Source organism: Setaria italica, chromosome VII (assembly GCF_000263155.2).
Source record: "Setaria italica strain Yugu1 chromosome VII, Setaria_italica_v2.0, whole genome shotgun sequence".
Lineage (NCBI taxonomy): Eukaryota > Viridiplantae > Streptophyta > Magnoliopsida > Poales > Poaceae > Setaria > Setaria italica.
Genome location: NC_028456.1, coordinates 4119657 through 4131081, shown reverse-complemented (window position 1 = coordinate 4131081; position 11425 = coordinate 4119657). Strand labels below are relative to the sequence as shown.

General features: G+C 44.6%; 2 long non-coding RNA genes across 2 annotated transcripts; both read left to right on the top strand.

The window, feature by feature from the left end:
* Nucleotides 1-6613: 6613 nt before the first annotated feature.
* LOC101781408 lies at nucleotides 6614-7424 on the top strand. Its single transcript, XR_001164506.2, has 2 exons — nucleotides 6614-6744; nucleotides 6964-7424. It is a non-coding gene; the product is annotated as an uncharacterized LOC101781408 (long non-coding RNA).
* Nucleotides 7425-9844: 2420 nt separating this feature from the next.
* On the top strand, nucleotides 9845-10551 carry LOC101765493. The gene is made up of 2 exons (XR_002678619.1): nucleotides 9845-9969; nucleotides 10084-10551. It is a non-coding gene; the product is annotated as an uncharacterized LOC101765493 (long non-coding RNA).
* The last annotated feature ends 874 nt before the right edge of the window (nucleotides 10552-11425 follow it).

Sequence of the window (11425 nt, the reverse complement as noted above, 5' to 3'; positions counted from 1 at the left end):
ATAATAGATCAATCTAAGCCAGGCATTTCATGATATTCCCAAGTAAAACAATCTTTAAATTCTTTTAACAACTCAACCAACTCAAGGTTATATTCAGGATCTAATTTAGCACTAACATACATCAGCCTTGGTTTGCTACCATCTCCAAGATCTACCATCTCTAATTCATCGGCCAAATGTAAACCCATGCCCGAGCTTTCCATCTTCTTGGATGAACTCATCCATCAAGATGATTCTTCAGAGCTGACTGCTTGGATCTGCTGTAGTCCGAAACCGGATACCTTCAAGAACTCTGTATCTTAGACTTTGCTAGATATGCAGCTCACTTGTTCATAACTCCACTGCTGGGCATCGGCTGTAGCGATGCTGAAGGAAGAATCAGCAGAGACAACCTTTACTGAATCGTTGATCCATTGGACGAGACATGGATGTAGCGTAGACGGAATGCAGCAATTGGCGTGAATCCAATCCCATCCCAAAAGCATATTGTAGGACCCTTTGCCATTGATAACGAAAAATGTAGTAGGTAGGGTCTTACTTCTGATTGTCAGGTCGACACAGAGAGTGCCCCTCGAGCTGGCAAGACGTTTCCTTCGAAGTCTTTCAGCATCATGTCTGTCTTCGTCAGGTCTTCCTCTCCTTTCCTGAGTTTACGGAACATGGCGTACGGCATAATGTTTACCACTGCACCTCCATCCACTAGGAGCTTGGTAACCGGCCTCCCGTCAACCTGTCCCTTGAGGAGCAGAGCCTTCAAATGCTGATGCTTATTGTCTTCAGATTTTTTGAAGGTAGCCATCATTGGCTCCAAGGCTAACTCTGCCATTTCTTGCTCTTTCTTGCTCTGCTTTCATTGCTTCGTGGTCGGCTGGAGCCATGAACTCCATCGGCAAGATGAAGACCATATTGACATCTACAACCAATTCGGGATTGTCATCTTTGTCATTGGCTTTGTCTTTGACGAGCCATACTTGGGATTTGACCCGTTTTCTTTCCAAAGCCACCTTTGTTCCTCTTCTTGCTGCTCCCATTATTGCAGGTGTTGGACCCTCCTCTTCTGGGACTTAGTCAAACCTGCAGGGAACCATCTAGGATGTTCTACAGCTTTGTCTTGTGATGCATGCCACCGCTCCAGCTTGCAGCACAGAGGCTCTTCATTGAGGACCCTTGCATTGGTCCTTTCCTCTAGCCTACTGGGCACATTAAACCTGCCCCCCAGCCGATCGTGTACACTGACCCTACCCCCCAACTGATCACGCACTGGGATGCACCTGTCATCATGGTGAGACCTATCCCTGCTGATCGGCTTTTGGTTCCTGTCATCAAAGCACGGCCTTTTGGATGAACGGTTGTCTTGGTATGACCCGTTGCACTCAGGGCAGTTGTCAATCAATGGTAGCTTGATTCCCTCCTCCCAGCAGTATATGAAGAACGGGCATCTCCAGTGGTTTTCATGGCAGCGTATCATCTCTTCCCTGCGCCTTGCCTGTTCTTGCTGCCTTTGGAACTTGTTGAGAAACTCTTGAGAGGTGACCAGCCGATGAGGCCTTTTTGAGTTTTCCCCCTCCTGTAACTGACCCTTTCCTTTGATGTCATTGGCTGACACTTGTACTTTAGGGTCCACAGCTCCACTCTTCTTGGCTGATTCTGAAGTCAGCACTTTCTTTTGCAGTGCGCTCGTGTCGCCAACCTCCACCATGTTGGTTGGGAAGGGATGCTAATCAATCTTCATCAGCCTTGCTGGCTTCGTGGGGACCTCGAATTTAAGTCTCCCCTGCTCAATAGCTGATTGGATCTACAGCTGAAAGACTTTGCACTCATTCGTGTCATGAGACGTAGCGTTGTGCCATTTGCAGTACTTGATCTTCTTAAGCTTTTTGGCCGACGGGATCGTATGGTATGGTGAGAGATCTGCCCTTCTTGCAGCAGCAAGTCAAAGATCTCATCGGCCTTAGAGGTATCGAACCTGAATTTCTCAGGCTCCTTCTTGTCGTATGGGCATGAGATCGACTTTTTGGTCTTAACCCATTTTTGCCAAGCCGATCTCTGCCTCTTCCTCAGAGTTCGAACACTCTACGTATGCCACACTCTTCTGAAAGTTCTTCCTCTGATCGAACAGGCGCATGTCTTGGTTCGACAGCCAATGTACAATCTGGCTTAGACTCTCAAACTCCTACGAAACATACTTTTCTTTGATGTGCGGCAGGAGCCCCAGAAAAGCCGCATCAACTAGTTGCTTGTCGCTCAAGACCAAGCTATAGCACTTGTTCCTGCCTTCTCTGAATCGCTGGATGAAGCTGGCCACCAACTCATCACTCCTCTACCTGAGACTGGTCAGATCTGTCAACTTCATCTCATGAACCCCAGCAAAGAAGTACTTGTGGAACTATTTTTACAGATCGGCCCAGGTGATCATGGAGTTAGATGGTAGTGTTGTGAACCACCGGAAGGCCGACCCGGACAGAGATGATGAGAATAGCCAAACTCTCAGAGTATCTTGCGTAGCTACTTCCCCACACTGAATGATGAACCTGTTGGCGTGCTCCACCGTAGATGTGTTGTCTTGGCCTGAGAACTTGGTGAAATCGGGCACCTTGTACCGGTGAGGGAACGGCAACACATCATAGGCCGGCGGGTACGACGTCCTGTACATGTAGGTCTGCAGTTTAGGTTTTAGCTCGAACTGATCTTGCATCACCTCAGCTATCCTTGCGGCCCAATCAACCTGTTGTGGCTGCTGCTGGACAATAGGCTGGACCATCGGCTAGACTACCGGTACCTGCTGTTGAATCTGTGGCACCACGATTGGCTGCGGCTGGATCATTGGTTGAAGAGCCGACGCTTGCTGACGAGGAGGATCAACGTGTTGTAACATGCCGGTTGTCCTATCGTACACCACTATTGGAGAACCATCTCTGTGAAGATCCGGAACATCTACCTCCCTGCTGACTTCTGGTGGATTTTGCTGATAATGCTGGACTGTCGGCTGAGGAGCTGATGGTGATGGTGATTGTACTGGAGACGTCATGGCTGGAACAAATGATCCTGGAAGCATCCCGTATCCAGCGGTCGGATTCCATCCGACTGGCGTCCCTGTTGCCCCCCATGGCACCGATGCTGGCAACAGCGATGGCACGGAGTATGCTAGAGCAGGTTGGTTTGCCATCTGAGTAAGCGAGGGTGGCACAATGTTCGTGTTCTAAAGCAATGCCGCACTGTAACCCCCACTTGACATCTAGATCGACTGAGAAGCCGATTGATACACAGCAGGCGCAGTCACCACACTTTCGACCGGTACGCTCCTAGGTGGCTCGTATGCTAGACCGTGAAACCCCTAAGAGTTTCCACCATAGAGAGTGCTGAGGATGACGTTGTGCACGGTGTTGGTCATTACTGTAGCTTGGTTGATCAGCGTGTGATTAAGAGCCTGATCGATCATTTCCTGCATCCTCCCTGGGTTTTCAGCAAAGGTGATCTGGCGAGGAGTTGGAAGGGCGTGCTTCTTGACAGGTTCACCTTTCCTAGTATGGCTGAAGGACTTCAGGCACACCAATCTGAACTCTTCCATAGCCCTTGCCACTTCGCCCTTCTGATCGTTCTGGAGCTCATCCTCAGTAACCTTGATGATGTTGTCGTCCGAAACTTTGACAGTATTTGGCACAGACATGTTGAGGCTTTGTATGGTCCCAATGGGTGTGCCAAAAGTGTGTTGACACAAAAATTGGATGGTTGACTCCTGCGTACTAACACACGAAACCCGGAAGAATCTGCTTCGCTCCTGTTCAGGTTGTAGCCCTCTCGATCTGCGGCGTGTCAGTCAATCTAACCTGCTTATTGATAAGGACAAGTAAAACGTCAAATACAAGAGTGAATCGGCTGGTGTTCTGAATCGCTTCATAGGACGTGTTGGCAGGACAGCCGATACGGGCAAAAGATAATCGGCTAGATCAGCTGATGTGGACGTAGTAGATGCAAAGGAAGCGTAAAACACAACCTAAACAGTACTATACAAACAACACTCGAAATAGATCTAATCGGCTGTGTGACAATAGATTGATAAGAAAAACAAGGTAAAAGATGATCAGAACATGTTCCAAGCTGGATAACTGTGATAAATGCTAAAACAACAAGATTTAACGAATAAAGCTTGCAGATCTAGCAAATATTGATAACTTGTGAATAAATATAGATGAAACGACACGATGCGCTTGAAGTTAAAGCCTAGAAAGTATTCAATAGATGCGGAACTAACAGTCTAGCCGGAGATCAAAGCGATGCAGCCCAACAAGCTTGGAAGAACTCGTGAAGAAAAGAAAACAGTGGTGAAGTCGCCGACTTGAAAGTAAATTGCAAGAAATTGTATATTTGTATTGATTATGATGTGTATCTCTTACAAACCCCGCAGGGCCTCTATTTATAGCCTAAGCACAAGACTTCTAGTCCTAATCGATTACGACAAAATATGATATCTACCTCTAACGAAACAAACTATTTTTAAGGAAACAAACTATTCAAATAACACGACTCGTACGGGAATCGGAACCTATCTTTACCACCTTACAACCTTTTGACCGACCAAGATTCTCTTTCCTTTTAACGGTCAATCCTTCCACATCTCCTGATCCATCAAGATCTGTTTTCGTTTGTACCAACCGAGTCCATCATCTCCATCGGTTATTTCCCATCGGCTAGGCCTCTATCTTCCTCTATCGGCAAGGCTTTCACCATCATCGGCTGATCTCTTATAGCTTCATCGACTGAACCCTCCGCAACCCTATCAGCCGATTCCATTAGCTGTTATCTTTCTACTATGCATCGGCATCTCTGCTTCCTTTTGACACCATCTTTGATGTATGTCAAAAAACGGTGTCAACACGATGCAACAATTTGTCTCTTTCATACATTTAATTAGGGGTAGTGAGCAAGAATCCTTTAGAATTTTCATAATTGATATACTCAATAGAAAGACATTATGAAATATATTCTCCTAGGTACATAGACACACAAGAAATAACTATACATACAATCAGGCTGTATCTCTGAGTTGTACATCAGTTTTATTTTAGTGAGCCTAGTCTGAATCTAACATCTTCTTTGAACTAACCATTTAGTCCTGAGGTGCCGAGTACTAGCACAGGAGCCTTTGTGCGAAGTGCGATACTAGGCACCTCACTTTCTGTTTGCGGTAAATTTTCATTCCCATTCTTTTCTTTATCTGGAAACTTCTTTAAAGTCATGGTGCTGAGCTGTTATTAGGTAACAGCATGTACAACTCACAGTACTTCTAGCATGTGTTTGATTTTAGGACCACATGAAATGGGTTGGACCAAGTGGAATAGGTTGGCTCTATTCCACTTTTTTAGGTTGGGTCCAACCCATCTCATGTATGGTTGAAAGGGATGGGTCCAACCCATCTCGTGTTTGGTTCAAAGGGTTGAGAGGGGTCGATTGGATGTCATTTTAACACCATTCGTAACTGTTTTACGTGGGTCCCACATGTCATCCACTACCGCCGCTCGCCCCTGCCAAGTCTGCCGCTGCCTCCCGGGCTCGCCTACCTCGCGTGAGCGCTGAACAAGCGCCGCCACTGCTACCTCCCAAGCTCGCCCTGCCGCCGCCGCCCCACGGGATCCACCCCTGCCCAGCCTGCCGCTGCCTACCTCGTGCCACCGCTGCTCCACAGGATCTACCCCGTCCGCCCTCTGCCTCGCGTCGCCGTCCTGGCTGCGTGCCGCCGCGCGACTGGAGGCCGTCCCCACCTCTACCCTGCTTGCTGCCGCTGCCCCACGCACGAACGGAGACGGACGGTGTTTATGTGGGTCGAGTGCGTCCGCTCGTTTTGGATGGATGCATTCGACCCGCATCTAGGAGGGTCCGACCCAACTCAGATGCATTTCCAATCAAACAAGGGTCGATGGGGTCGAACCCATTCCAACCCTGTTCGATCCCCAAATCAAACACACCCAGCTAGTGCACAGTAGGATAGGGACCTCTGTTTATGTTTATGGTAAGTATCTGCTCCCCTCCTTTTCTTTTTCTAGAAACTTTTATAAAAATATATATTTAGAAAACTAATTCACAAAAGTTATTTTAGAATTTTCCAAGAAATAGTTTTCCAAATAATTAACACAAGCATTCCCAAAAATTATTTAAATAATTTTTTGTCAAAAATTTATTTAGGATACTTCTAAGAATTCACTCCATAAAATAAAGTATACATAAAAATAAAGAGGAAAAAGAAAAAATCATTTATATGAGGTGGTGCCACCACAGCGCTGAAGCCATGCCACCGCTCGATTCATTGTGCCTGCCTGCACAGAGTTGCACCAAGTCACGTTCATTCGAAAGGAACATATAGCCAACCGAGTTACGTTCAATTCGCCCTTATTTGTTTACTACCACCATGATCTTTTCTTAATTAGCTGACTGTAATGCTGTGAAAAGAGTGGATTAATCAAGGAACATTAATTTTCCCACGCATCAACGTGCTCGTGGTTTGAAATTTTTTCTGATCCAAGCTGTCGACAATAACAAGTGGTAGTACGGTAGTACCCAATAGGATAAAGGCCTCGTCAAGGTGCATGAACCTTTTTGGTCTTCACTGAACACATGGCTTTGAACGTACATGTTCCTTCATCAACGTTTCCTATAAATAGACTAACATCCAAGATAGCCACACAGCCAGCATCCATTGAACGCAAAAGAAACAATACAGTAGTAGGGCTTATATCTTGGTGGTAACTGGTACGTAGTAGTTCCTATTTCATCTTGATCTTTTGGTCTCGGCTACTTTAATATGGTATCTTATATTATCTAAAAGGGATCTTGTTCTCTGGTTTGGCGTTTCATTTTTGGTGTAAGCACATTTGCAAAAACCAGCTGTATTTTTGGGTTTAGTTTCTTTCTACGATATAATAATTGTCATGTTTATTGGGCCTCCTCTTGTGTTCAACGAATTTGCAGTTACTGAAGGTGTCGCTTTGAGCAGCTGTGAAGATGAGCTCTCCAGCTGACAGTAAGGCATGCGATGCTCCCAAGACGGAGTGGCCTGAACTTGTGGGCTGCACAATTAAGGTGGCAAAAGAGAGGATTAAGGCGGACCGGCCAGACCTCAATGTTGTGGTCACCCCTATTGGCACCATGGTGGACCAAATGATCGACCCAAATCGCGTTCGTCTTCGGGTTGATACTGTGGCTGAGGTTCCGAAGATTGGCTAAAGTGGAATATAATGGTCCAAGCGTGGCCTGTGTTATGTTGAAACAGTAATTAAATAAGAAAACATGCATGTTGTGGCATGTTTGTTTCTATATGAATGTTGCATGCACATTAATATATTATGTGCTTTGTTGCCAACTATGTAAGAGATGTGTGTACTTTGCATTATCATTTATCAATAAAGGTCAGCAATCAAATTGAATTGATATATGGGCACATGAGAAAATATGTATTATCAAAAGAATGAAAGTTATAGCAAAAAAGTGTCGAATTCTCGTGGTTCTATAAACGTATCTGTAATTTGGAAGGCGTACTCATATGGAGCTTGGAGTGGTTTGTGCGATTCAGGTAATCCACGTCTGCCCGATATATAGTCCGTATAAACATCTTTGTGGGTTCGCACAAACACATGAGATGTCTCCAAGGGTCATTGTTATGCCAATCTGTACCTTTGGTAACTTGAACATATAAGGTGCATACAAAACTGCTACACTTTTACAAACTTGTTCATTATTATGCGAAGCCTTATAATAAAATTCAGCTTCTCTAACTCATTTGTAAAACAAGATGTGCATATATGCCCATCAGACAGGCCATGAAGGTCACTCAATCTAGATGCACTTAAGTTTAGAGTTCAGTTGAGGCTATCAGTTTTCTTGCTAAAGATATATTGGCCTTTTGCTAAGTTGTTATTACTGAACATTCACTGCTTACCTAAGTGTTAAACGTTTAACTTTACTTTTATTGCAAGATTCAAATACAAATTGTTTTGTTCAATCCATTGCTTCATTTTCTAATGATTTGAACCATAATGTTGCTCACAGTTAATTGAACAAAATAACATCCACATCACATATATTTTTAGTATATTTGGAATCTCAACAGTTGCAAGTATAATGTGTAAAAGGGTACTGGTGTGATATATGGTGGAGGCCAGAGGGTATGACTCCACCAGGGTTCACATCTTGATGACACCATAGAACTTCTAGTGATTTATCTATATACATGTGGCAGGAGACACACTTGCGGGTGTGGGTTATCCTTGTAATCATAAAAAAATAATATCTCAGAAAAGACAGAGAAACACTAAATGAAGAAGAGACCACTTAACATGATTTTGCATATTTTGTTAATTAGACTACAGAAACCATTGCCACTTTTCTGGAAATGTAAATGTACATTCTCTACTCTCGAGAGTGAAGATTGAATCCATAGAGCTTCTATACAAGATATTCTCCTCGCAGATACGCTCCTGACCTACATTATTACCAATTTTATGGTTTATAAATGAAATCCAAATTTTCAGGCATGGTCCTCATTGGACTACTATATAAAAAAATCTCGAAGCGTGCGTTCATACGAGGGGGATAGGACAGATAAGTTGGTGTTTGGTTAACTGTATGGAAATAAGTACACGCGCTTTTGATGATACGTCCTGAAGTCGTCATGGTTTGGGTGAGGCTATGAAAAATTAAGAAAAATTTTAAACTTAGTTACATTTTTTTTAGTTTACTAACTAGACACTGTCTAGTAAACCACTAACTAACATTAGAATATGGTGATTGTTAATAACCACTGCTAATTGGCCATAAATGGTCATGGTTATGCACAAGCTTGTTTGACAGAAACAACAAACAAACGTACGCACAATAAACCCACCCCACCCAAGATCACAAGCTGCTGACTCTCATCCATGATGGTTATTATCCAGCTGGCACTATAAAGACAACAGCCGGCTGCACAGTCGACAGTGACGCTTATCCTGCCAGCTCGCAATAGAAGCCAACTTGGTCAGTTAGAAGAAAAATTGGTAAAAGAAAAGAGCCAAAAAAATGTTCTTTTTGTAGATCGATAGACCGTGGGCCAAGCAACCCACATGGTCGCGCATAGCGAATCAGAAGTCTGCATGTGTGCGGTTTTATGACTTCTAACCCACAAATTCCCCTCTCGCGCGATCCCCACATTCCATCACACATATACTTCACTTTTGATAATAAAAGTTCGAATACAAAAATTAAATAAATTCCTGTAAATCTTGTCAAATCTACAATTTTTTTCTCCATCCAGATCCACATAAAAAATTCATAAGTTTTCAAAATAAGATGAAATCAAATTGCAAAAGCAAGAAAAGTAACAATGCCCGAGCTGGTATGAATACCTCATAGACCATCCATGCTAGTGGATAATATACTTGGGGGGGCCTATCCATGTTGTCCATAATTGGATTTGCAAGGATAAGACGACACGAACGAGTGTTTTTCTTGTAGCAATTGAGGACTAACAACTTTGCATTAATTGCAGTGTCCTTTTGAGAACAAAATGCAAGAACAAGCTTATAAATCTGTAAAACCATCTTGAGCTATATCCAACTGATCAAACCACATTACATACCACTAGCATTTTCAGAAGAAAAATCAAGATTACCCATATTTATTTATTAGCAACTAAGCTTATCAAATTTATTTGCTGCATGATATTAATTTTTAAACAGCAAGTTGTAATTCAGCTTTAATTTCCATGCATCCATTTGGCCCACTGTTCGGAGTTTCCTGGTCAAAAATGTCGACAATAACATATATAAAATTACACGATAAGGTCTGTGAACCAGATGCATGAACTTGGTCACGTATCTGAACAAGCGCGCACGTTGCTTCGCTCTAGTCAGCACCGCCTATAAATACGATCCAAACCTGCATCCATCAAACGCACAGGGGGCAAGCATCGATTGAAATAGTGCTTATAGTTAGTGGTAAGTACGTGCTTATCCCCTCTCCTCTAATTTAGCTTCCAATGTGGCCATGCACACTTTTACGAAGAGTACGTTATGTAATTATGTTTTACAAACACCATGTTTTTTGTATTTGAAGTTGTTGCTAAGATGAGCTCACCGGCGGCTGAGGGCAAGGTGTCTGACGCTCCCAAGACGGAGTAGCCGGAGCTTGTGGGCCGGAAGATCAAGGAGGCCAAGGAGAAGATCAAGGCGGACCGGCCGGACCTCAAAGTCGAGGTGGTCACCGTCGGCACGAGGGTCACGGAGGAGTTCAACATGAAGCGAGTTCGCCTCTGGGTTGACACCGTGGCGGAGGTGCCCAGGATTGGCTAAGGCAGCTTAGATTTGTGTGACATCAATAAATGGCCCATGCATGTGCGAGCACTTCACAGTGGGCCAAGTGAAGAAGAAGATGAAAACATATTTGTGATGTAGTGGTTTTGTTTGTGCTATGTGCCGGCTCGTGTTACTGTTAAATGTAATGTGTGTTTGGCGTTTCAATAATATCTCCACGGTACACATTAAATCCAAATTTATATGAATAAATTATTTTGGCATTTCCGCATGCATTGGTGATTATATTTTTAAGAAGGATGTGAATTTAAGTGTTGTTTCGCGGTTCACGTACATTCCATATATACCCGCCAAAGGTGCCATGGAGCAGAGCGTATCATTTCATAATAATGAAAAAAACGACTAGTACTGTCACACTTATTTATTAATTACATCAGTAACCACACTTATTTATTATTGAGCAAATTACATCAGCGTTCCATAAAACTTACCTTGAGGTGTCACTGAATTCCATGAGCTATCACAATGTTGATTCATGCCTCAAAACTTATTAAGGTTACCAGAACTAAAGTTTAGTCCACTCATTTTTGGCACTTTTAGTCCCTAAAATGCTAAACAGGTGGACTAAAATGTGGACTAAAGTGTTTAGTCCTCTAGTCCATATGTGATGGACTAAAGTAGACTAAAGGGTCTAAGGGACACCCCTGCTCCTCATTTATTGCCCTTCCTCCCGCCCGGCTCCCTCCGTTGGCCTCCCTCCCACCGCCTTCCGCCCGACCCCCGCCGCCCTCTCACCCGCCGCCGGAGGGAGAGGGAGGTACCAGAGAGAAGGAGTGCCAGCTTGCGCGGCCGGCAGCTCCAGAGCACAGCTACCGAGGCGTCCCCGCAAGTCGGAGCTGGCTGAGCGCCGGCCTATGTGCCGCCCCGCACGAACGGCTTCCCCACAGGTCGGGGCTGCTCCTCGCCCCGCGCGTCCGCGTGTCGAGGGAGGGAGGCAAGCTGCCCCAGGCGCGTGCAGGTTGAGGGAGAGGGAGGTTAGGGAGTTCTCGTCCATGCACAGGTGCAGTAGGGGGAGGGAGCTGCTTGTGGCGGGCATGGAGTGCCGCTCCTGCACGGCCGCCCGGCGTTTTGCGAGGGGATTGGAG